This window comes from Astatotilapia calliptera, chromosome 3 (genome assembly GCF_964374335.1).
Source record: "Astatotilapia calliptera chromosome 3, fAstCal68.1, whole genome shotgun sequence".
Classification (NCBI taxonomy): domain Eukaryota; kingdom Metazoa; phylum Chordata; class Actinopteri; order Cichliformes; family Cichlidae; genus Astatotilapia; species Astatotilapia calliptera.
The window spans coordinates 19,137,126-19,165,112 of record NC_137424.1 but is presented as its reverse complement, the minus strand read 5'-3'; the positions used below and the strand labels follow the sequence as shown (position 1 = coordinate 19,165,112).

The 27,987-nt window shown below is 42.4% G+C and overlaps 1 protein-coding gene and 1 long non-coding RNA gene across 3 annotated transcripts in view; both read left to right on the top strand.

Moving 5' to 3' along the window:
* LOC145425249 (TELO2-interacting protein 1 homolog) overlaps nucleotides 1–27,987 on the top strand; it is a 276,230-nt gene that overhangs the window by 166,062 nt on the left and 82,181 nt on the right. The gene's annotated exons all lie outside the window — the stretch shown is intronic.
* Nucleotides 15,481–20,718, top strand: LOC145425300 (uncharacterized). The gene is made up of 2 exons (XR_013905963.1): nucleotides 15,481–19,543; nucleotides 20,219–20,718. It is a non-coding gene; the product is annotated as an uncharacterized LOC145425300 (long non-coding RNA).

Sequence of the window (27,987 nt, the reverse complement as noted above, 5' to 3'; positions counted from 1 at the left end):
TTCTTTCTGAGAAGACTGAGAAAGGCCCGGCTCCCACCACCGATTCTGACCACCTTATATAAAGGAATTATTGAGAGCATCCTGAGCAGCTATATCACTGTCTGGTTCGGGAACAGCACCATGCCGGACAGACAAGCACTACAGAGGGTTGTGCAATCAGCTGAGCGCACCATCCGCTCCGAGCACCCTGACCTGCACTCAATCTACAGCAGGCGGTGCTGGACCAAGACCAGGAAGATCGTGAAGGACCTCAGCCATCCCAACAACAGACTGTTCTCTCTGTTGCTGTGTACGTGACAAATAAACATCTGGATTTGGAAAACGAGGCACTCGCAAAGCCACCAGCATTGTGCCTGATTGGACACACCCCTCTCACACACTCTTTACATTCTTGCCATATGGAAAAAGACAGCTTCAGCTGACAGAGCTGTGACGAGACGCCCATTAAGCCCAGATGAAAAGTGAGGCCGAGCAAAACCATGCTGACCTTAACCACTCTGCATTAAAACTGTGCAGGACAGTGACGGACCAACAATGACCATCGGGCAGCAAAAAGGGCGTGCCAGAGACAGGAGGAGTAACTGAGGTCAGGAGGCACCTCAGAATGGACAAAACACCAGGAGAAAATAAGCTGAAGGCACAGGTGTCGGGGCTCGGCCAGGAGCTGACCTCTGAGAAGAGCCGAACAGCAGAGCCGCAAAAGGCCGTGGAGCAAAGCAAGGAAAACATCAATGGACTTAAATCTGATTTCTACGGAAAAGACTCTGAGGTTTCTGCCCTCAATAAGACCTCGAGGCATCAGAGCAGAAACTGAGCATGGCCCAGGAGGAGCTAGCTGAAAATCGAACCCATCAGGCTTGGAGTCCAAGACACCGGACTTGAAATCAGGCCGGAGCATCCTGGAGCTAGATGAGCAGTGTGATTTGTCCGGTCTGCTATGGAGCGAACGTTAGGGGGATGGCTTCCTGTCGCCTCTGCCGTCCTCCGATCGCTCAGCGTCCTGGGCTGCCCAGCTCTGGACTGAACGCTCGGGCCGAGACACCCAAACAACCATGGACTCCATTCCCCTGGAATGGGACCACGACTACGACCTGAGCCGTGGGCTTGAAAGTGCAAGCAGGGATCCCAGAGAGCCTTGAGGCCTGTGTTAAACTAACAGAACAAAGATTGAGGTCTTCCACTGGGGAGGTGGAAGCTGCAGACTCTCCTATACACCTTCTGGATGTCAGCCGTTCCACCTGCAAACAAACGGACAGCAGTCGCACTTCTGCAAGCAACAAAAAAAGGACATCCAGACAATTGAGCTGCGTATCAAAACCCTGAAGGAAGACCGAAGCAAAAGGGTCAAGTTAAGGAGGAGCGAAATAAGGAGAAGATGCTGGACACTGGAGAAAAGGACTGCCTCAATTGGGGCCAGAACCAGTATGGACAGAACTCTGAGCAGCAGCACCAATGGATGCAAACAGACTGAAAAGGAGGAGGGCAGGACCCAGGGCACGCTTCAGGCCGTGGTTTACCCAGAACACTACAACAGGAAAGTGATGAACACAAACACCCACACAAACACACACATCTACATGCACCGACTCAGAGTGAAAAGAAACATACATATGAACATATGCACTCGTTGATTGAGGGAGAAATGACACACACACACACACAAATTAAAATGTTGATTCAATGAACTGAGAAGTGATCCACACACACACACGCTGATGCAATGAAGAATGCTTTACTAACAAATGCTGCACACAAACATCCAAATACGGAGTTGGTTACAACAGCAAGAACTGATTGATTATTTATTGCTTAAATGTATTTCATGCCACGCAGAGGGCATTTGTGTAGATTTAGAGGACATGGTCTGAAGCACTTTGATAATGAAAACAATGTCTGTGCGTGATGTCTGTTTATGGCTCAAAGCCTCCACTGAATTGTTTACTGTGCTTCACACAGTCTAACAAGTGGTACAGAGCGAAAATGATGAATGAATGGTGTGAGTTTTATTTCGAAGAGATTATGAAAAGGTTGTGTTGATTCAACTTAGTTGTTTACGTTTTTGCCAAAGTAAAGAGTTGGTGTGTAACTAGTGTCCACTATTGAGTCAAGTAAATCCAACATGTTTTGTTGGTGCAAAAAGGAGTTTTGGTTGATCTTTGGGTTTTGTTTGACACTAGGTTGATTCTATCAGTGAGGTTTGGATTGTTCTCTTTCTCTAAGAGAGAGAAAGATGGTTTGAACTTTGGACATGTTTGCAATGGGCCCCAGTATCTGTTATTATATGAGTGTTTTATTGTTTACGTTTGTTTTTGCTTTTGTTACAGTGCACTGAGATAAGAACATCTGAGAGGTGTGATCCACCGGTGGTGATATTTTGGTATTTTGTGAGTTCCTGATTTAACAAATCAGCTCTTTAATCCAGGCCTGAGAGAGTGAATTTTAAAGTGTTATAAAATATTCTTACTGAAAACAGTCGCGAAGTATTTTTCTCCATGATTATAATGAGCTTGGGAGAAAATTCACTTATATGGGACACTGATCCTGAAGCCTAAAAGGATTGCAGCGAGTCAATCCAGTCCAAAGAAGGAAAAACAAACAAGGAGCTGTTTCCTTTAAAATGATGACGTCATCTTGCTGGTGATGGAGCCTCGAATAGGCTGCGCGTGAGACTCCATTATCAGCAACTTTTGGTATGAATGTGTGTGGATGTATGCATATGACTGACGACTAAAAGTCATGGACTGACGACTAAAAGTTTAACTGACTTGATACTGAGACAAAAACGGTGCCGACTTTAGGATTATTGAATGTCCACAGACAATTCACCCAGCCTGTAAAAGAAGGGTGGATGTTTTGTTTTGCTTTGTTTTGTCTGCAAGAACAGAAGAATGACAGAGACTAAAGAGCTGTAGCTTAACAGCAGTGTGAACTGCAGACTGAACCCTTTGGTTGCTAATTTTGAGCTACTGATGTTTGCATTAAGGAAATTGTGTTTTAGTAGCTGTGTTTTAATTAAGGTATTACATTATATTGTTGGGAATATTAAATGCTAAAGTGAAGAAAAGGTTTGATCCCACTCATGACTGAGCATGTTATTATTAACCATAGTGGGTCACTATAGAGAGTCAATTAATTTTAGAAAAAAAAAACAAACAAACAAAAAACCCTCCACCGAGGTCTATGAATAAGAGGGGAATGATAGACAGCCACACTCAAAATGGAGATATGTAATGATAAACACTGGTCCCCGTCTTTTGGGCGCTCTCTTGAAGTAGTCAACAATTTAAAAGTAAGATAAAATAACAGGGGCATGTGCTGAGGGGTGGTGCTGCACAAGAACAAGAGTAAAATAAAGAAAATATTGTTTTTAGAAGTGCAAATTAAAATGTACCATTACACTCAGAGGATCAATATGAAGCTTGATATTTGTTAATTTTGAATGAAGTACATGACTGGTGACTGTTCTGTCCTGAGCTTTTGTTTTTACAGCACCCGCTTGATCACACCAACAGTTTCTCGCCACCGAGGAGGGGTACTTGAAAAAAAAATAAAGAACGGGGAGGAATATCATCAAAACTGGAAAAAGGTAATCCCCAAAGGGGGTGATAACGCCATAACTTTCACTATGGTCAAATTCTCAAAATTTGACCCTCAAAAATTCTTCAAACATTTAGACACAAAGTGGAGATTTAGATAAATATAATGTCGTAAACCACATAAGCATGAAGTATTTGATTCAATAAGATGGTGAAATAACAAGCAGCAAAAGGTTGATCATGTTAATGGTGTTTATTCAAGGGTGCAGAGGAGATTATTATTATTAAAGACAACAAATGAAATAATGAAAAGTAGAAGTGGAAAAATTTGCGTTAACGGTAATAAAATCAAAACAAAAAGGAATACTAACTAAAACTGTACTGAATGTTCACAAAACTAACTAAAATTAACTAGATTTGTAGCAAAATGTGTTTGGTTGCATTGATGTGTGCGTGCCCTGCTATAGTGAAATTAAGGTAGTACGTTAGTCGAGTCGTCTGTGTTGCTGCTCCGTTCACGCGCAGAATCAGGTCAGGAAAAGTCGGGAGACAGCGCCAGAATAGAATTGAGGATGGTTTTAATATGACTGTTTTGTAGACATAACAAGAGTCTTGTAGTGGAGAGGGACGTAATGTCCTCCTGAGACCCGGAGAATAAGAAAAAACAGGGAGAAAATATTTTCGTTTTTTCTTTTTTCTTTTTTCTTTTTTCTTTTAAATGAATCAAGTGTTATTAAAATAACAATCTCATAAGATGAAGATCAGGGACCAACCCAGAAGTCACTGACACTTCACTAGCTGTAAACTATTGGTTTAGGAATAAGTGATGGCACTGAACTTTCTATTTCACAAAAGTCAATTTATTTAGGATATCTGAGGAAGTACTGATTTTATTTGGAGACACAAAGGAACATTTGGCACTTCCCTCATCTCACATGTGTTTCATTGTTGTACCCAATCATTCTACAACTGAAATGCCTTGGACTGCTAACCATTTCAGGCAAGTGGAGTGAACCATATTTTTCTAGACTCTCATCAGATTGGGGCTTCCTTTTATTGATGTTTGGAGAGAAGTCATGATTACTGGTATTATTCAGGTCCTGTTCACATGTTTGTCCCAGGTTTCTCAGCCAAGAGGAGCTTAAACTCCAGATACTGTGAGTCCCTTTCACACATTGAGATCACTGATAACTCTCAGCAACGACGTGATCTCGTAGAAACAATTAGGTGTTATGGATTCAACTATAATTGCGACTCTTATTTTTTACTTTACTGGAAAACATTTCTGCATTTTACCCATATTTTATTTTTAACTCAAAATCAAAATTCCAGATTCTACTACATGTTGGTTTTGCACCAGATAGGATGACAGATTTCAGGTGGCCCTGTGTCTTTCTCTATTACATCTGCCACTGCATCTCGATAATCTTCTCTGTGGCTTTTAGTGGGTCCTGACCCTCTCATATTTTGAAAAATCTATGTTTGAATCTCCCTTAATAATTGTGTTAAGAATTCTCTCCGCCTTTGTCAAAAGTTGGGTATTAGGAAAAAGTGAAATAAATATAAATATAAAGTCCCAATGTGTAGAGCACACATTAATAAATTAGTCATGTTCCCTGTGAAAGTAAATGAGCCTAATTCTTAAAGACCCCTGAAATTATTTACTAGATGTTTATTTTTTGAATAAAATAAAAATCTGAGTTTAACAAAACATTTTAATTGTAAATATCAAGCTTACCTTTCTTTCTTCCATAAAATGTGCTTGTGGGCACGCCAGCCATTTTGAAAAGGTGGGAAAAACAATTGGCAAGCCCACACCCCCACACATGGGATATAATTTTAAAGGTTCTGTTGTCCTCTCTAAGAAACATCAGGACTTAGAGGAGTGGCAAGTAGAGTATGAGAGCTACAAGCAAAAAACTAAATGTGTACTACAGTGCGCAAAAATGAATTACTGGGTCATCAGGGGGTCTTGAGAGACATTTATAAAACAAAAAATCCCACAAACCTTAAAAGTGCACTTGAAAAGCTCACACAAGAAGGTTAACCTAGCTTACCTAGAAGACCTCATCAGGGGGAGCACACTCCCCCTCCTTGAAGAGCTCCCCCACTTAACTCGCATCCCAAGAAAACAGCTAACCCCAGATAAGGCAGCGTGATGTATCCCGAGATAACAGGACTGGGACATCTAAATAAAGGTGTGAAACAATCGCCTTCAAAAGGTTATCAATTAACTTTAACCAAAATTAGGACCACTCGGTGCGGCAAGAGTTAATAGTTATTAGTCTCAACACCCAAGGATAATCAGAAGAGCATGACTGATATGATGGAACTGAGATTTTGTTACACTTAACTTTTGCAAAACACAAATAAAACTAAATTGAAACTAAGGATTTTCAGAAAATAAAAACTAGACTAAACTAGCAAAGAATTGGTAAAAACTAATTACAACTGGCAAAAAATTGAAAATCTGGAGTCGAAACTAAATAAAAAATAAAACCTAATGAAAATGGCGAAACGTTTAAAACCCTGGTGCAGAGATTGGCAAATCTGACCAGGAAAAGTATGAGATGGATTGTCAGGACAGTCAGCGTTAAAGCCACTTTTGACAGTCCATACTAGGATGGCATTGGACATCTTGGGGGTGGGAAGGGGTTGGTGTGACCAAGGTGTGGTTTGGCTTGTTGTATGTATATTTGAGATCATATGGCTCTGGATGGACCGGTTACCAGGGCATGGAAGGAGGACAGACTCATTAAAGGAGGAGAAGGAACTTGCTGGGATTGGAGATCCTCTGGGTGAGTGGTTGATTAAAAGCATGCATAAAATAGAAGTTATCTGTTGTTATTGATTGGTAATAGATTGATAATTGGCCACATTTACAGCTGTATTGACTTGTTGTGGACGTAGTCGACTTCAGGTTTAAACACTCTAATTAACAGGTTGAAAATAGTGACATTAAAGGAAGAGTATGCAGCACCACCCTGTCAGACGCCAGTGATGGTGGAGCTCACTGATGAATCAGGTGAGCTGGATTCATGGCTGATTCAAAACTAAGATCCCCCTGCTGTGGTCAGTAAGGGGAGAAAAGGGGGAAATAAAACCAAGAATTAAAGAGGCATTTATAAACGTTTAGGTGTCAAGTGAAACGGGACAAAAGGGGGTGTTATACTGTTATTTTCAATGTCAGCATTATTATTGTATGAGAATCATGCGACAAGCATTGCATCGATGATCATTTATTGAAGCTTTTGACCTTATACTAACATCTGTGTTCCTGTGATTGTTATAACCTCTGATGAATCTTCTATTTACAGGTGTTAGGATAATGATATAATTTTTCATTGCAGGTGTAACCATGATCATTTTTATACATATTGCAACTTGTTGCTCATTGTAGAGTTGTGCTCAAGTTAATAAGGGTTAAAAGCTACAGTCAGCGCGAATGTCTGACTGATCTATTGAGGGGAAAGGCTTCGAGCATGGAGGGCCGCACGCGCTTACAAAACACTGATATCATGTTATTCTTTGTGATCTTTTCTTAAATTATGTCTTCAAGGTTAGTTTAAATAGTGGCAGTTAATTAAACGAGATTTATTAAAATATTAAATACCTGAGTCAGAACGTTACACGCGGATCACCTTAACGATCTGGGAAACTTTGTAGCGGCCTAACTTTTTTTTTTTTTTTTGAATGTTCTAGCTCCGTTGATTTGACACATTGGAATGTGTCAAAAAAGGGGGGGAAGGTTGAGCTTTAACATCAAACCAGGATTATTTGAACATTTTATAACTTCATTTGTGTCTTTAATAATTTAGGAATGGTAAAGCTTAAGCTAATAGCGGTCCGAGAAGACGGACCTTTTAGAGAATCAGTGAAAAGCATAAACTATCACTTTCATGTTTAATCATTACTCATTGAAATGAACTGAATAGCGTTTAGAAGATTTGTTAATTTTTTGTCTTTTGTTAAAAAGAGGGGTTTCAATAAGTTTCAGACACACCTTGCAAATGTGCTTATGATGAGTTGGCACTCGGCCTTTTGAAGGTCAGAAGCTTCGTTCGGCGTGACTGTCCGGACTGATAAAGTGTAGGAAATGCCTTGAGTGCGGAGGGCTAAATGCAAACATGCTTACACACACATAAGATATGATTAGAATAAGTCCCTGGGACATTCTGAATGTTTAGACCAATTCTGAATCACTAGAAGGTCAGTAGATAACAACATTAGATTATTAGGGTTAGGAAGAGAGGTGTTTTGGTTTTCTGTCTCTTACAGAGAAAGGAACAGACACCAGACGAGGTCACAGAGATGCGAGGATCCTCCGTAGCAGAGTCAGACACAGTGACTGCCGAGACATCAACTGGGTCCAAGGGTCATGGCGTTTGGGCTCCAGCTAGTCACCACAAAAGGATGGATCCCATAAACACAGCAATAACCATGAAGGGGTTGGCGGAAATCCGGGAACACCAGACCAACGAAGTTCGAGAGGCTTTTGGGCAAAAAGGGGACACCTTCCTGTTCCTTTTTCTGGAGAATACACAGATCGTTGTTTGAAATCGGGGCAGAATAATCCCCTGATCTGTGTTACGAGTGAAGGGTTGTCTAACCCCTAAGGTTGAAGAATTAAGAGCAGAGGATCACCCAACTGGACGACACTGGTAGCTGCAGCAATAGAATAAAGGCTGAAAGCAGTGGGAGACAAGGAGAGTGTCATCTGGACCTGCTACTGTTGGAATCCTAGTTTTTCTTGCATCTGAATTGCGCAAACACAGAGGTCATCCCACATATGGTTCGCCCCTCAGGGGGACAAAGGACCTCAGGAGTGAGAAGAGATGAACCCGGCCACACTGGGCTAAAGGGTGTTTGTGAGGTCATTATTCTAATGACCTCATCAGGGGGAATTGTAAAATTATGATATTATTTTATGCCATGTTATACCCCTAATTAAAGATTGTGAATTATTATGTAGTTTTAGTTTGCATTATTCTCCTGAATTAGAAGAAGCTGATAACTATTGCATTAGTTAAACTGATTTGCATTACATTAAACTGCTGACTTGTTGTGAATGAATGATATTGTTTTATGATGCATTATACTGCTGAGTTATAAGAAATCTAATTTGTCTGAGTAGAAGAGAACAGAGTGTGCTGGAGTTTTCTGCCCCATTTCAGCAGGAGCAGAGAAACAGGGAGCCAAGGTCGTAGCTTAGGCGCTGTGTGAGAGAAAGCATGTGAATGTTTAGGCTTTGTATGATAAGGTGGAGGCACCAGAGGCTATAAAAGTTTGAGCAATGCTCCACCATTTTGAGATTTTGAGGCTGTCTGCATCAGTGTCCATCTCCCACGTGTGTGATCATTAAATCATCGTTTGACTCAACCCGGCCGGACCAGTGTTGTTATTGTGGTTTTTGCTCTTGTCTCCATCCCCAATATTTTGAACCTTAACAACAGTCACAGAAATGTAGACTTGTAGTTATTACTGCAGTATGGTCACAGCAGATACTGATAAACATGTATTATGAGGATGGATGATCAAGTTTCTCACTCTCTCCTTTAAATCTCAGTTTTTTTCTTCTTCACAGTTTATCTGTTAATTTATTAATGAATAACACTGAAAGAGTTTCTGTTATATTTCCCCTTGAACATCAGCTTATTAGGGCGGCATTAGGAAATAGCCCCCCTCCAAAGAATGAATAAATGAATGATGATAATAATAAAATGATTCAAAAGCAGAGCTCAGAGTGGTAGGATGGTCAAACATGGATCCACGGGTGGTTCAACTGCATTTGGTGACGTGACCAAAGCAAATCTTTCAAATAATCCCACCATCAACGGGATGTTGTCTCCTTTACTACGGTTACTTTACTTGGTCACCGTGTGAATTTCTTGGAAATGAACCAAATTCTTTTATTTGTTGGTTGTTGCATATTTAACCTCTACAGTCAGGAAAGGAGGAGATGAGGCCTCAACAATGTTGGGTTGTAGCTGTGCTTCAGGTTAGAGTGAGTGTCCATGGAATAAATGTAAGTCAGTGAACAGGAAACATGACTGTGTTCAAACTTTGTTTTCCTTTTTATAATGAGTCTAATCAAAGGTGGACAGAAGTATCTCCACTGTGACTTTTTTGTGTCACCATCAGAGCTTCTGCACAGTGTGGAGAAAGATCCAGAAGCAGAGCTGGACTGCAGACAGCCAGTCAGAGCAGCTGTGTACAAAGTAAGACTGAACATCTGTCTGCTGATGGACTCATTTCTGAAAACTGCACTTCTTGTGTTGTTCAGACATTGAAGAGTTTTCTTTCTCTTTAGTCTCGTTGTTTTTCTTTCTTTCAGCAGATGTTGGTCTGCAGGAGGTTTTAGATGAACATAAGATCAGTCTGAGGAGGAGATGTGAACGTGTGACTGAAGGAAGTGATGAAACAGGAAGTAGAACCCTCCTCAACACCATCTACACTGAGCTCTACATCACAGAGGGACAGAGTGAAGAGGTTCATACCCAACATGAGGTGAGGCAGCTGGAGACAGCTTCCAAGATGGACGCCCTCCATGACGCTCCAATCAGGTGCCAGGACATCTTTAAAGCCTTACCTGACCAACAGAGACCCATCAGAGTGGTTCTGACCAACGGCGTGGCTGGTGTTGGAAAAACCTTCTCAGTGCAGAAGTTCACTCTGGACTGGGCAGAGGGCTTGGAGAACCAACATGTCAGTGTGGTGGTTCTGCTTTCATTCAGGGAGCTGAACCTGATCAGAGATGAGCAGTACAGTCTTCTGGAGCTGCTCCATGTTTTCCATCCAACATTACAGAAGGTCACAGCAGAGAAGCTGGCTGTCTCTCAGTTTTTGTTCATCTTTGACGGCTTGGATGAAAGCAGACTTTCATTGGATTTCACCAACAGGAAGCTGCTGTCTGATGTCACACAGAAGTCATCAGTCAGCCAGCTGCTGACAAACCTCATCCAGGGGAATCTGCTTCCCTCGGCTCTCGTCTGGATAACTTCCCGACCCGCAGCAGCCAATCAGATCCCTCCTACACGTGTTGACAGGCTAACAGAAGTACGAGGCTTCACTGACGCCCAGAAGGAGGAGTACTTCAGGAGGAGATTCAGTGATGAAGAGCTGTCCAGCAGAATCATCTCCCACATGAAGACATCCAGGAGCCTCCACATCATGTGTAGTATCCCAGTCTTCTGCTGGATCACTGCTACAGTTCTGGAGCACATGTTGACTACAGAGCAGAGAGGAGAGCTGCCCAAGACCCTGACTGACATGTACTCACACTTCCTGCTGGTTCAGACAAAGAGGAAGAAGAACAAGTACCATGAGGGACATGAGATGAGTCCACAGGAGCTGACGGAGGCTGACAGGGAAGTTCTTCTGAAGCTGGGGAGGCTGGCGTTTGAACATCTGGAGAAAGGAAACATCATGTTCTACCAAGAAGACCTGGAGCAGTGTGGTCTGGATGTGACAGAGGCCTCGGTGTACTCAGGAGTTTGTACAGAGATCTTCAAAAGAGAGTGTGTGATCTTCCAGAAACCAGTCTACTGCTTTGTTCATCTGAGCATTCAGGAGTTTCTGGCTGCTGTCTACATGTTCCAATGTCACACCAACAGGAAGACAGAGGTGCTGAAGAACTTCTTGGGACAAAAATACAACGAGTCCTCTCTGGATGATTTCCTGAACAGAGCCATGGAGAAATCCCTCCAGAGTAAAAATGGCCACCTGGACCTGTTTGTTCGCTTCCTTCATGGCCTCTGTCTGGAGTCCAACCAGAGACTCTTAGTAGGTCTGCTGGGTCAGACAGAGATCAGTCCAGGAACCATCCAGAGAGTCATCAACAACCTGAAGGAGATGAACAGTGATGAAATCTCTCCTGACAGAAGCATCAACATCTTCCACTGTCTGATGGAGATGAACCACCTCTCATTATTTCAGGAGATCCAAGAGTTCCTGAAGTCAGAGAACAGATCAGAGAAGAAACTCTCTGAGATCCAGTGCTCAGCTCTGGCCTTCATGCTGCAGATGTCAGAGGAGGTTCTGGATGAGTTGGACCTGCAGAAGTACAACACATCAGAGCGGGGACGACTGAGACTGATTCCAGCTGTGAGGACCTGCAGAAAGGCTGGGTGAGTCCAGATGTGATCATTAACATCATTGATCAGTGTAGGTTAGTAGTTTAATTTTGAAAATAAAATCAGATTGTAACCACAAAGTGTTTGTGTCCGTACGCTGCAACCTTCCACACCATTCCTTTATTGTACAGACTCAGCAGCAGCTCCATGGATCCCAAATCCAAGAGTGGAGAACAGATTTGAAGTGTGTCACATCCATGCAGTCACAGCTGTTTCCACCATGTTTCCACTGATATTAATCCTGTTCAATGACACGTTTCATATCAGTGAATATGTTCTTTAGGACGTCCACTGACATGTTTAAGTGTCCTGCTGGAAATCACTCAAATCATCCATGAAATCCATGAAAAATCCTTTTAGTGTTTCTAACTTCACCCTCTGTCCTCTCTCTCTCTCCATCCTCCTCACTGCTTCTTTCACTGATAATCACACAAACATCGTATTCAGCTACAAAATAACACAATAATATCATCTGATGATCATTATTATAAGAGCAGGATCCATATTTGATATCAGAGTAACACACTGCTTGGTTATGTGCAGTCATCATCAGTGACTGTGGGTCAAACAGAAGCTCTCTGATTGGTTGCTGACCTTGGTCACCTGTCCACTCTCACCTGTTTGTGTTTGCTCTCTCTTTGCTGTCTCCATCCTCTCTCTCCTTTCTCTCCCTCTCTGTCTTTGTACGTCACTCAGGTCCAATGGAAACAGTGACATTTACAAACCAATCAAAGACAAACTGATCCATGTCAGGTTATAACAATATTCAAAGTGAATACAGGCTGCTGCTGGACACAGACAGGTAACATCATTTTGACTTGCTGTCACCTGGATCTGGACTCATAAACACTGAAGCCCTGAACAGGAATACAAATCATTTTCTGCCAACTAGCGACACAGCAGCAGATAATGGCTCAGAAAGCTCAAATGAGCCAATCATTTCTGTGTTTAGTTCCCCTGAAATCAGATCTGATATCAGCAGCTCTGAGTTCATTCATCATTATTGTCCAGTGATGAGATTTCTGCTCCGTTTGGTAACAGTCAGCAGGTTTTTCCTGCGTGTGGACGTGAACAGTCGTACCTGACAGCAGGTAGCAAACAGAGATCATCTTTCCAGCTGGAACTCTTCACTGAGCTGAACTCATTCAAAATGTTCTGGAGTCAAAACAGGAAACAGTCCAAATGTGTGTCTTCACTCTGACTCTGGATCAGATCTCAGTGACAGACTGTGGACATTATGGAAGCCTAAATGTGACACCATCTTCCTCCTTCATCTGCAGATTAAAGCCAAACAAAGATGCTCATTAAAAGTCTGCAGGTCTGAGAGAGACTCAATCGTTGTGTCATGTCAAACACAGTAAGAGGAGCTGAAGCACAGATGTGAAGAGCAGATTCATCAGATTATGACCTCACTCTGTTTTGTCTTCATATACATTCAGTCTGTGTTTATAATGCAGATTTTCTGCTTTTATAATAACACATTTTATATTTTCTATCATCACAGACTGACTCTGTGTGGACTCTCAGAGTCTCACTGTGAAGTTGTGGCCTCAGCTCTGAAGTCCAGCCCCTCCCATCTGACAGAGCTGGACATGAGTGGAAACTACAACCTCCAGGATTCAGCAGTGAAGCTTCTGTGTGCTGGACTGGAGAGTCCAAACTGTCGACTGGAGACTCTGAGGTGAGTTCACTGACTGCGGCTGTTGTTGTTTTTCTATATTTCAGGTCTTTGGTGTTTGAAACTTTCTTTAGTTCCTAAATGTTCAGGATGTGTCTGAAGACAAATGTGAAGAAGTTTGAGTGCTTTCAGAAATGTTGTCTTTCCAAACGACTGAACAACAGTTTTTCCTTTTGGCTCCAAACAGAAGTGACAGACTTGAGCAGGGTTCATTTAAAGGCTGACAGAAGTGGAGTGGTGACGGGGAGATGTTTGACAGGACAGTGTTTCAGCCTCCACAGGTTCATGTTGTGCTCCATCAGTCAGTGAAGATGAAGTCAGTGCTGATGAGGCTGTAGAGTGTGTGAGGGATGTGAATGAGGATGATGAAGATCTGATGATAGCAGATAAAAACAGGCTGCAGAGACTTTGAGCCATACAGGGCACACAGTGTGTGTACAGAACAGCTGAAATCATTATGGAGGCCTCACTGGAATATGGAAGCATCACAGTACAGCTTCAGTGAAGCATTAAAGTCTCTGATATGAGATGAGAAATGAAGCAGCCAGAGCTTTTTCATGAGTGGAAATCCACTGTGACTGTGAGCTGCTGCTACAGCCTCCAGATTAGCCAGCAGCTCATCCTGCTCAACATTTCCTCACCAACTTTAATGGAAGTGTGATGTTTTCAGCTGGAGTGATGGTCAGGGTGGCCTCCCTCTCCTCTTCTTCTCCTCTTCCTCTTTCATTTGTAAAGCCACTTCTGCTGCTTTCATTCATTTGGAAGTCCTGTAGCTGAGTTTGGGAGAGACTAACAGCCTCGGCAGCAGAGGGGAGAAAGGCTGTAACACCACCACTTTACTCTGTTCTACCTGTCACATCATTTTATCAGGAAACAAATATGCTCATGTTTTTACTATGTTTGTCTTGAAGATGTAAGAAGATCACATGGTGCTTTTATTATTGTGTTGGTTTGTTTCCTGTCTCTTGGATGGAGCCAAGCTGTGCGTGGCCCCTGGGCCTGTGGTCAGAGTGTGTGCTGGATAATCCGGCCCAGGATGAGGCCAAACTGACATGGGATGAAATGTCAGTCACATAATTGAGCTTAGTGTAGTTTCATTTCTGCACAATTTAACAACAACCAAAACTTTGTTCTGTCTTTTCTATGTTATACTGTAGACTTTCTCTGATACTGTGTCCAAAAGGAGCAGCTTTTACTTTGAAGGGGAGGCGTCTCTGTTTCCTCTTCAGGTTGGATGATGGAAGCAAATTAGTAGCTGTGTCCCAAAACGTCGGCTGCATCCTCCAGAGGCTGCATTTGAAGGCCGATTACGTCACAGCCAGGCGATGAAGGCTGTCCGTATTTGTCGACTCCTTCAAATGTGCCCGACAAATGCGTCCTTCATTTCCCCGAATTTGAAGGATTCGTCGGGTGTGTCCTTCGTGGCCCACCATATCCCAGAATTCATAGCGCGGCCCAGCCAAATTTCAGCTGCCAACAATGGCGGCAGCTACTAAGTTTTCAAATTACTCTTATTAATCTTTCTGGGTCACAAAATAAACTTTTAACATATTTTCAGGCGAGAAAGTAGCTGTGTAAACTTCAAATATCTGCTCGGTTTATCAAGACATCACATATTTGCAAAAGTGTGCCGACGTTTTCGGAGACGTCTGTTACCCACCCGCTCGCTAGCAAGCCGGGGGGTTCAATGGTCACTCCAGCCGGCGAGAGCAGCGGACGCCCGGCTTCATCGTTTTCAGACCCCGCTCTTTCGCTACTCAGGTTAAACATGATATATAAGTCACTCGGATAACTTAAAAATGTAATTGTTTGCCTTTTTTCTGTGTTTTATTTGTTCCGGAGTAAATCGGTTTGGCTGAGATCAAAGTTCCTCCGGGATTTTCACACAGCTGAATAAACGTTAAACAGGAAACTGATTAAACAGAAGTGTGAGACGGTCGAGAATTTACGCCAGTGTCCTGTTATATTTTAGATAGCAAGGAGCAGACGGCCGAGTTTATTAAACTCCACCGAGACAGCGGTGACGCAAATCTGAAGGCTAGACCGTCCCATTTCACAGCCTCGCACTTCCAGCCTTTTCGGTCTTTGAAGGACCCGGCCCACGTAGACCGCGAATACCGGGTCCTCCGAAGGATGCAGCCGACGTTTTGGGACAAAGCTAGTGTGTGATGTTCTTTCAGTGTTGCACTTTGTAGACGCTCCCTGAGCACTGGTCTCACAGCCAGCTGCACATAGAGACCAGTGTTGTTAGTCCAGGTCAGAAGATGACTTGTTGGAATGAAAATGAGCTTGTAGTTTGTCTGCTTTAATAATGTGACTGGAAAAAGGTGTTGGACTTCAAATATGTCCATTTCTTTCACACTTCACCTTTAAAAGTGAAGCCTTGTGGTTCCTGGAAGGAAAAACACGACTTTTTCAAGTCTTTGTCCTGTTTTTATGATAAATGTACGACTTTAATGTGAAACATTCAGAGTTTTTTCTCTTGTTGTGTTTGTTTGAAGCTGCTTCCTGTTGGATTCAGCTGTTTGGAGTTTCCATTTTCTAAACTTCTACATTCTGAACCTTCTTCAGCTCTGAACAGATGATGAAACACTGAATGATTTCAAGCTCACACTTTGTCTAATAAACTTACATCTTTCATTCTTTATACAGATTTTGGGACTGTGGTTTGTCAGAGATCAGCTGTGATTATCTGGCAGCAGCACTGAAGTCCAACCCCTCCCATCTGAGACAGCTGGACCTGAGATACAACGACAAGCTGCAGGATTCAGGAGTGAAGCATCTGTGTGGTTTCCTGGAGAGTCCAGGATGTGGACTTGAAACTCTGAGGTCAGTCAGCATGTTTTAGTTGTGCTGAGATGAATATGATGTGAAAGTTGTGCTGACACTAAACTGCAGACATCAGGCTGATATTATACTGATCCACACTGAGGATCTTCATGGTAAAGTCTGTTTTCTTCTTCTCTGGTTTAGTCCATTGACTGCAGCAGAACAATGTTCACATTTCAAACAGTGAGACTCAACGTATGGCCTGCGGCCCACACGCGGCCTGCCCACCTTCCCTGATTCAGAGAGAGGGGACCCTGATTAACTGTGTAGTGTTCTTCCTCACAGTTCTAAGTATCAGACACAACAATGAATAATCCACAGCTGACTGTCTTTAGCAGGTCAAAGGTCACGGCACACAGCAGACAGTGGGAAATATTATAACTCTGATCATTTATCAGCACATATCCATATGTATAAAAACAAAGCTGACACTGTGAGACTTGATCAGAGGTGTGATCATCACAGCAGAGGCCTTTGTGTCAAAGTCACTGAGGATCAAACAGAAACACATGAAGCAGATTTTCCTGTTCTGGCTTTTTATAGCAGATAACCTTCAAAATATTCTGCAGTCCATCAAAAACTGAAGCAAACCATGAATCAACATGTGAACATGAGCTGATGCTGCTGAAGTGAAGCAAAGTTACAGAGGTTTGATTACAGACACAGCTGAGAGTTTGTAATCTGTCATCATTTTAAAAGGTTTACATTTCTTCAGTATATCCACATTTGCAGCTGCTACCTCAACCTCCACTTGTCCAACACAACTGCTGTCCACTGCCTCCATGACATTGTGATTTTGCTGTTGGTCTTCTGTCAGATCTTCATCAATCACTTCTGCACGGGGCACACCTTCAGACTCTGCAGCTGCATAACGAAAGCCTGTAAGATAAAATTAGACATAAGGTAAATGTACACCAATATTCCAATGACAGGTGTGTGATTCATCTGGAAGTTATGTGCGGATTAGTGTACAGTGATAGCAATTTAGTATGTTTTTAGAGGGGGGGGGGGGTTGTTTACCTCCGATGGGTGCTCTTTTTCGCTTCCGTTGCGTACGCCTTGAGTGCCGGTCCGAGTCTGATACAGGTATGTCGTCATGCCCCATGTGCAGTGTTGGTGCCCAGTCTGGATTTGTTACATCCATTTCATATGCTGGTTTGCCTGCAATAATGCCAAATCATAAGCTACTCAGTCGACATGATGTGGTTCTGCAGCATCACACATTAGCATGTTTTATCTCATTATCTATGACCTCAGCACATTGAAAATAACACTAAAAGCCTTTCAAGAGTGATATGAATTAATTTAGAACTCACCGGAAAGAAAATGCCGTGAGCAAACCAACAAAAAGCTGGGGATTGCAGAGAACTCGATATCCGCTCGTCTCACCGCTGCAATCCAAGCCTGACGTCTTTGTTTAGTAATATCGGATACATGGGATCCCTCACGTTGCCTCCAGGATGGAAAACGATGAAAAGAGAGCCCGTTATCCAGCTTCTTGCCTTCACGATCGTGTGATCTAACGTTGCAACCGACAACACAACACGTACGATCCATAGCTGAAATGGTATCCTTTGGCTGGCCTACTGTCATGGCGGAAGGGGGCATGGCCCATCTCCCGTGACATCACGCTCCAAAGCCCTATAGGTGGGAAAATGTACCATGTCGACCAATCAAAAATGATATGGAAACATGACATTTGGTTGTTTAGCAAAAGGGGGAAGTTTTAGGAGTGACCGGCAAGAGAGAGCGAGTGAGCGAAAGAGAGAGAGAGTTTTGATACGTGAGAGATTTGTGACGTTTACCGTGTTTGGTCTCAAGTTAGTTTGTTGTCTTGTGTATTTAGTGTGTAGCTGTTGTTTTGTTTTGTGTGTCAGTTCTACTAGTGATCGTCACAGTTGCTGCCTTAAAGCCAACAAAGGCAGATTGCAGTGTAAACGCTGAGTGACACACCTGCTGTCAGACCTGCAGGTTTATCCCTGTGCTGTTCTCATATGTGTTAGAGTGACACAAACTATTGTTTGACACCTGATTGTTCTGTAAATAGTTTGAAATGATTATATGAAAAACGTCTGAGCCTTGGCTGCATTTTTTGGTAAATAGTACCATATAACTTTGTTGTTTGCAAAACGTGTGTGTATTTTTAAAAGTGTACAATCTCTATTTGCATTTCAAGTTATGAAGATGATTCGTTAAACATGTGTGTGGTTTTTACAGTCAAAATATCACTTTCTACTTGTATTTTAAATTTTGTCTGAATTTAGATAAATTGTGCTGATACAGTTGGTCAAAATGAGAAAATAACAGATTGGCAAGATAAACTGTTTTTAAAGGTAAAATATAGAGGCCACATCAAAAGTAGTCAAGAAGGGTTAAAGGCTAAAAGCAAAGTTGTCACCAAGTACTGTTTATATTTGTGTGTATTGCTGCAGCTTTTTTGAGTATTAATTTGGTGCCTTTGTGTGAAATAATGGTATTGTGAGTGAGCCATATAGTCACAAAGAATAGCCACTTGTTTCTGTGCTACCAAAGTTCCCCGGCTTTCATTCAAAATGTGTTTATCGTCAGCACCTGCACATTAAACTACTTAAACATTATAAATGTCTTCAAGCTCACACTGAGGCCTGTGGGGTACTATCAGCCACTGAGACAGTACACACATTTATATGTGTTTGTATATGAATATTTCATACTTTAAGACTGCCTGTTTATTTAAGGGAGATGAACAAAATACATTGGAATTGTACAAAATAATATCATGGATGATAAATTAAATAGATTTTAAGTAGATGCTTGTGCATTCTTAAAGTCTTATATGTTGAACTGAACTATGTGATCTGTTCAAAGCCTTAATCTTAATTTGAAGTGAAATGTGCATTTTGAGTTTATACACTATGTATATAAGGCGACCGTTTCCTTTTGCAGTATTTTTGTGTGGTGTACTTTTCTATGTCTTAACAAAAGGGGAACAAAGGTGTTTAAGTTCACCTAGGATGATGTGTTTTAATTTTCACATGGTCTTGCTTGAATTTGACCCTGACAAAGGCGTATGAACTCTGTCAGCTGTTTGGAGTTTCCATTTTCTAAACTTCTACATTCTGAACCTTCTTCAGCTCTGAACAGATGATGAAACACTGAATGATTTCAAGCTCACACTTTGTCTAATAAACTTACATCTTTCATTCTTTATACAGATTGGAGAGCTGTGGTTTGTCAGAGATCAGCTGTGATTATCTGGCAGCAGCACTGAAGTCCAACCCCTCCCATCTGAGAGTTGTGCACCTGTGGAGAAACAACCTGAAGGATCCAGATGTGAAGCAGCTGTCTGATCTTCAGCAGAGTCCAGACTACAGACTGAAGACTCTGGTGTAAGTAGAGTGATGGAGTGAGTGGGTGGTGCTGTCAGCAGTATTGTACTAAACACAGTCAGTATGAAACAAAGATCCAGTGTTTCCTGTAAAGCTGCAGCTTCTCAGTGAAGCTGTGAGAGGAGAATGGTGACAGGCTTCAGGATTGGACACAAACACTTCCTGTTTCTGACCTTTATGGTCACCATAGTAACGGCTGACACGCTCTGATCAAACACTGTCAACAGCCAATCAGCTCTCTGAACAAAGCAGCACGCAGACCAATGACTGCATTCGTTTCCAAGTTTAAAGCAGTGAAGAACACAGTCTGTAGGTGAGGAAGAATTTAGTGAGAGCAGATGTTTGGATGGAATTCCTCCAGTTAACAGCTGGAACCGTCCATCTGGATTGTTGGGCTTGTTGTTGGGGTTCCTACAGAGCTCAGAGTGGACACACCAAGGTTCTTCTAATGAATGAAAGTCCAAACTCAAACTAGGAGGGAAAAACATTTTCATCAACTTCAATAAAAATCCAAAGATTAGAAAAAGTGAAGCAACAATGAGTCCTAGTACAGTCCCAGCACTGAAGTCCCTGCTGCTCTTTATACTGGATGTGCTGCATCACTGACTGACAGCTGATGAAGAGTCTCTGGAAACACTCGTTTATCTCCTCTGCTCTTCCTTCTTCTCTCTGCAGGTGGAGCTGATGATGGTAAACAGGACGGTGTGTGTGCTGAGAGAGGAGGAGCTGTGTCCTGATGATCCAGAGAGGTTGAAGCAGCAGCAGCTTGTGTGTAGAGACGCTCTGACTGGGCCATGTTACTGGGAGGTGGAGAGGAGAGCTTCATCCAGCAGTGACTGACAGAGGAATGAGAAGAAGTGCAGATGACTGTCAGTGCTGCAGAGTGAACTGCTCTGAGAACAGCTCCACTGTCAGACACAATGTAGAGTCCAGCATCATCCCTGTGTGTCCCTCTGGATCTGACAGAGGATCATCAGTGTATCTGGACTGCTCTGCTGCTGCTCTGTCCTTCTACAGTCTCTGCACAGTCTCTGTCTGACTCTGGCTACATTTTTGGCATTTATATTCTTGGTTGCTCTCTTTATATTTTTCACATTCAAAATGTGCCCATCTTTGGCAAGATTCACACTGCACCTGGAAAGGAAAAATAAATGGCTCATATTCTGTTTGGTGAATACTATTACTCAACATTTTAATTATGATTGGCAAGTAATGATACTAAGACTTATGTGTTTCTTTTCTTTTGTTTTGTTTTACCATTTCAATCATGCTGCGGTCAGCGTTAGCATCTAACATGGAGAAAACAATGCAGTAGTCCTCAGCGTTCCCTGAAACACAATCATAGTTAGGTTTTAATCAAACATTATTTATTGAATAATTAAAAAATAATAATACATTTTTTCCAAATATATTTCCTGGAAAATTAGTCTAAATTAGACTTTGAGAAGGGTCTTATCTGAAAGTGTTTGAAGAGCACTATTTGTACTGTGCTGTTTGAAAAGCACTATTTAAATTGGAAGTACGCACTAACGTGATAAGGACTTTACTGGACTTACCTCGATTTTCAAGTAGGGTGCAAGCTATCTGCATTCGCTCCAGCACAACTGGCTCTGTAGTGGTTGACACCTCACTGACCTCTCCAAAATCAAGGTAGTGTTCTGCAAACTGTGAGATTGATCATAATTAGAATGTAAAGTCTTAATTAGGTAAAGGATAGGATAATTATAAGCCACAAGGCTTCAGCCTATTCCTTTTTCAGTTACTGTATGATTAAGTACTTCTATGTAAAATGATCATCTTTGTTGTTGTTGACCGAAATAACTTTCACTTCACTTAAATTCACTTAAAGTCTTAATTCTAGCTAACAAGAAACTGAATCATTTGAATACGGGTTACCTTTAACAGTAAAACTCCACAACTGCAGGAATCCTGTCGCTTGTTGTGTTGCATAGTCTGTAACTGCCACTCCATGGTGTCTTCATGCCCTCTCATCCTCAGAAAATTCCTAGTTGAACAAAAATGTTTGTAATGAAACAAGATTTTTTTTTTTTTAATCTAAGAATAACACCTCAGTATCATACATACCTCCAGTTGCGCAGAATTTTCCTGTCATAAACACCTTCATTCCCATGGGGTCTATGAGCAGTATTTTCTGTGCAGAAATGTTGACAATCTAAAGAAAAAGTTAAATTAAAAATTACAATTGTTTGTGCCACTGAAAACTTATTTAAAAATAACACTTTGTGCAAGAAACTGCTTCACAACAAATTATGCAAATTAATAACAAAATGAACACATACCACAAGAATCCAGTGTGTACCAAAGTTCACAGGGCACAGCCACGTCTTCAACTGGGAACTTCATCTGTGGGATTGGAAGTGCAGAGTAATTTGGATTTACTTAGGTACCATGCGTCTCAGGGTGTTTTCAAATATAGTCTTCTTTAAAGGAACCGAACTCTTTCCTCAGCAACAGAAAGGAGTCAACTGTTTGGACCACTTCTGAGCTTTCAACATACCAGTTGAGGCATCTGAACTGCCCAGAAAACAACGAGCTTGCAACTACTGAACAGAGCAGGTGTGCAGCATTCTGCACAAGTATAGAAAAATGTTATAGAACAGTAAATAGGTTTTTTTTAATTTAATTTTAAAATTAGTAGGTAAATGACATTTCTTACTTACCTTTCGTCTCTCAATAACACGGTGCAGATATGCATCAATGACCTGTTTTGAAAAATCTGAGTTTATACAACAACAGCAACAATTTTTGAAGTAACTGCTTGAGTGCTGTACACAAAAACATCTAAAGGAATCGAATTGCTGATAAAGGTTCTTTCTGCATATACTGAAACTGGGTATTATGATGTCACAGATGTCACAACATCTGTGTTGTGGTTGATAACATTTTTTCCTGTTGAAGTGAATGGGTGAAACCTTATCAGAGTTTTGCTATATAAACCCCCCGACCTACCCGCACATTTTAAACTATTAATGGTCTCTGCACTGCAAATGCTTCAGAAGGAGCAGAACCTCGAAATCAGAATCAATAATGATAAGTTCTCTTACCTCATCAGAAACCACCGTGACCCCTGCAGTGTTCGAAAAGAGGAATCAAATAACTTTTATGTTCCAACAACTGACTCCAGGCGCCCAGTATCCTTTGCACGCCATAGCCTCTTTACTAAAAGAAAAATATGATAAGTTAGCTCAGGCATGCATGAGATTTGTAGTGGATAAGCTTGGTAAAGGCCAACGGGCCACAACAGGAAAAAAGTCAATACAATAGGCATGCATTTACACGCAGAGAAATAGGAAAGGTACAGCGGGTGGGCAAAAGAGAAAATTACTGACAGGCAGATCCATTTCCAGACTTCCACAAGCTCAGTGCACGTTTCTTTACATCCAATATGAGTTGAAGACTGCAAAATGCAAACAAAGTCATGCAACAGTCAATTAAGTTGCAACGCCAAACTGGCAACAAATGACCAACGGGTCAAAAAGAGTTGTTCACTATGTCACCTTCATTTTCTAAGCTTTGTTTCCGGGAGGGAAGTTCTTGTTCACGCGTTTCTGGTCCTGGAACACAATTAAACTCCTTGTGTCAGCCGTTTTGGGTGCATAATGAATCCTCTGGACTTTGCTGGCACTGAGGGTTAGCAGTAGGATGGCAGGGGGGCATCTTCAGGTCTGTGCTGCTGTTCACCGTCTGACTGCGAGTTGGGTATTTTTAATTGTCACTGATATTTACATGGTGGCTTCTTCTGTACGGCTTGATATGGTCAATGCTGTAGTGATTTCTTAAAGTTGCTCCTTCTGTGTTTTTTAATCTCACACATTTGCCAGCGATGTCTTGAATGGTGTAGGGTCCTGAAAAATCTGGATCAAGTCTTCCTCCCTTCCTTCCACGTTTCACGTTCAAGAGAAGAACTTCATCTCCAACGCTGTACACAAGGTTTCTGTACTTCTGGAGTCGTCTAGCATAAGCTTCCTTTTGTAAGTCTTGGGACTTTGCCATATTTTCCTCTACAGTTTTTTTTTTAAACTTGCTCTTGTGCGTCTCTTGTAGAAGATACAAAGTCACCGTAACTCGACTCCTCAGGGAGAATGATGGAGGACAGCTAAAATTTTCACATTTTAAATTACAATTAGTCCACCACCAGCACCTTTGTTTTGGCCACATTCAGTTTCAGGTGATTCTCCTCACGAACCGACCAATCAGTCCTCTGTACTCCTCTTCCCTTCCCATTCCCTCTTTAATCCAGGATCTCAACCAGTTTGTTATGTTCTCTCTTATAACTCAACTGGTAAAGTAACTACACATTTTTGGTTGTTAGTAACTTACTTTATTAACCTTGTTGTGGAAAGGCACAGGCATATCAATGCACACATACACCACACTTGGTGTTCTCTACTTTACCACAAAATATAAACTGATTTTACTAAATACATCACAGTTCCTCCCATCCAGCTTTGATGAACACATTAAGTATCAAACAATCGAGATATTTTCAGGTAAATGCCGTAACCCAATAATTGTACTTAAACTGAAATATGACACCTACTCAGTGATTTACAACATAGAGGTAGGTTGTTTCCTCTTAAACATTTTAACTGCTTTCCTTACAAAATGAACTGGAAACCTATAAGTTCAGTCTCTGAGGTGCTCTGCGATTTCTCTCAGGGTAACGTCTGCCTGTTTGGTCAGAGTCCATAGTGCTCTGTGTGGAAAGTTCAGGTGTTTGAACATTGGTGGTTTCACATAAACCCTGAACCTCAGGTGGTGAAGCGAGGGCAAACTCTTCTGAATCTTGAGGTGTAGATGTGTCCTCTCAGGTTGCTCTGGAACCACGTGACATTCTGCATCTAGAATCTGATCAACATGTCTACGCCAGACTAAGTTGGCTCCAACATTTATGGTGTATATCAGCGGTCCGGTCCGTGAACGAATCGTGCCAGAATGCCATTTCTGACTTGGGTCTCTGTAGTCTCTGGCGAGAACTCTTTGTCCAACATTGAAGAACCTGGTTTTGTTTCTTGTTGCTTCCACCATGGAAGACTGTTTATCTTGGACATCCTTGCGAATGTCTGGTTTCAGCAAATCTAGACATGATCTCAGATCTCATCCCATGAAGAGCATTGCAGGTGTGTGTCCAGTTGTTGCATGAGTGGTAAGACAGTAAAAAAATTGTCAATTTTCTGTTGTAGCGGTTTCCCCTCTGTGCGACTGGCTGGTTCAGCTTTGTTGCAGGATGATGGTGAGCTGAAGTGATATGTCGTATGCCGTTACTCCCAAGTAAACACTGGAACTCCTCTCCAGTAAACTGATGACCATTGTCACTTACGAGCTGCTGTGGCGGACCTGTGCGTGCAAACGGTCACCAAAGACTATTGATCGTGCTAGCAGCTGTTGCTTGCTTTACGGGGAAGATTTCTGGCCACTTTGAGTGGGCATCAACCACAACCTGGAACATTTAGTCCATAAATGGGCCAGCATAGTCTATATGAATGCGTTGCCATGGAGCGGATGGCCACTCCCACGCGTGTACAGGTGCTGTTTGAGGCTGGCGTAGCGTCTGCTGGCAAACAATGCAGGATTTAGCCATATTCTCCATTTCACAATCAGTGCCTGGCCACCAAACATAGCTTCTAGCAAGACCTTTCATCTTAACACCCAAATGTCCATCGTGCAGTGAGTCCAGTACCTTTGTACGTAGTTTGGGTGGCAGGATGACACGAGTTCCCCACATGACACATCCTTGGCAAACGGATAGTTGGTCTTTGTGGGTGGAGTACGCAGAGAACTGAGTGTCACTACAGGACGACCAACCATTCACAGTAAGATCATTTGACAAGATTGTGTTTTGGCTCGTTTCTCTTTTCACCTGAGCACTTGTGACAGGTAGGGGTTCCATTTGTGTAACATGAAACACAGTAGCTGGATCAGTCATTTCTTCGGTGGGTTGCATGTGTGGAAGACGTGAAAGTCCATCTGCATTTCCATGTAGCTTTGTCCCTTTGAACTCAATGGTGTAGGTGTGTGCACCCAGGAACAAAGCCCAAGCAAGCGTACGCAAGCCATGGTTGGAATACCTTTCTGAGGGTTAAAGATGGACACCAGAGGTCGGTGGTCTGTGATCAGGGTGAAGTGTCGTCCATATAAATACTGATTAAACTTCTTCACTCCCCACACTAGACTGAGTGTTTCTCTGTCTATCTGCGTATAGTTGCGCTCGGCTGCATTTAGGGACCTTGAGGCAAAGGCAAGTAGTCGTTCGGATCTATCAGGCATTTTGTGAGATAGCACGGCACCAATGCCATATGGTGAGGCATCACAGGCGAGGCGAAGTGGTAGATTGGGGTCAAAGTGTGTCAGAACCTCCTCTGATGTAATGAGCTGTTTAACTTAACTAAATTAAATGCCTCTTCATAGTTTTTTGTCCATTTCCATTCGACATTTTGTTGCAGCAGAGAGTTCAGTGGGTGCAGGACTGTTGAAAGGTTTGGTAGAAACTTGTGGTAATAATTAATTAAGCCCAAGAATGAACGTAGCTGACTCACATTTTTAGTGTCTGGTGCCTTCAGGACTGCTTCAACTTTGTCCTCGGTTTTGTGGAGCCCATGTCTGTCGATCTTGTGTCCACAATACTCAATGGCATCCTTGAAGAACTCACATTTGTTTTTGTTTGCTCTCAATCCATATTTTTCTAGCCTGGCCAGGACTGCTGTTAGGTTAGCCAGATGAGTCTCCTCATCAACACCAGTGACTATTATGTCATCCAGAAAACACTGTTCCTGGAATGCCTTGTAGGACCTGATCCATGGCACGTTGCCATACTGCTGGGACACTGGTGATACCAAATACCAGCCTGTTGTACTGATATAGGCCTTTGTGAGTGTTTATCACCACATATTTCCTGGATGTCTCTTCTACTTCCAACTGGAGATAAGCCTGGGCAAGGTCAGTTTTTGAAAAGTGTTTGCCACCTGCGACTGCTGTGAATATGTCTTCTATCCGCGGAAGTGGGTACTGATCTATGCGGAGAACTGGGTTCACTGAAACCTTAAAATCACCACAGATCTGCACTCTGTCACTTGCTTTCTTGCTTACTGACACTATTGGTGTAGCCCAATCTGACCATTCCACCTTGGTGAGTATTCCTTGCTCTTCCAAGCGCTGGAGCTCTGCTTCGACTTTGGGGCATAAAGCATAAGGTACAGGACGTGCCTTGTGAAATCTTGGTTTTGCATTGTCCTCCAGTATGATCTGTGCTTTAATATTTTTCAGGGTGCTGATTCCATCTTTGATCACCTGGGCACGGTTATTAAGTTTCTGTTTCAGTCTTTCATCCACAGAATGTGCACTCGGGCCTCGTTCCAGTCTCATTGACATAAAGTTCCAGGTTGCGTTTCTTTTTCTCATATTCCACTTTCACTTTTCCCAGAGGAGTTATTCTTTCACCTGTGTATGTTTTCAGTTTCACCGAGGTGTGTTTCAGTTTCAGATTGGGGAATTTGTCTCTGTAATCTTCATATAAGATCAGTGAGAGGGCAGACCCAGTGTCCAGTTCCATCTGTAACTCAACCTCTTGTATTTTTGGTGTGAGCCATATTGCATCATTGTCTTTCTCTTGCATTGTGTACAGCTCCAGGCATGCCAAATCCTCCTGAGAATCATTTGAGTCTTTCTCAGTTACTTCATGCAGCTTTCGGTCTCTTTTGCACATTTAGTTTTTGTTTGATGCTGCGCAACAAGTTGTATGTTTTTCCTCCCATGACACTCAGGGGCCCGTTCTTCGTACCTCGCTAAGTAGGTTAGCCGGATTAGATTGTTGACGATTTCGCGTGATCCTGGATCAGTCGGTTCCCCGAAGCTCATCCGGGACTTGCTGTCATAGCAACAGAGCCGTAAGCGTAAACCTGCTCGGGAGCAGGTTTACTTTATGTAAACAGGATTAGATCGCGGCCACGCAGGTATGTCCGCGTCATCATACGAAAGCAACAGCGACATTCCGCCACCGTTTCACCACAAATAAATAACATCAATGTAACTAAAGATAATGCAGCACTTGATCCTTTTATTGATTCCACACAGATACATACAGGTCAGTCCCTAAAAAAAGGGAAATGTACGAGTAATCACGCTATGGCATGTAGGTGATCACGCCAGATGCAACACACATTCCACAGTAGAGGAATAGCAAATTACGTCGTGTAATCAAGATGACAGACCACGGCTATAAAAGCGAAGGTGGAAGTGGGAAGTTTGTCGCAGCCATGTCCTGTCCGTTTCTACGCGAGCCACCCATTGCGGAAGGTGCAAGAGTGATAAGGAGAGTGTTCAGAATCCAACGTATATTGCGGGATAGACAGGATCCTTTAGCACAGCGCGACAGTGTGCTCATAGAGAGATACCGATTTTCCCGTGAGGGTATCATCTACCTAACC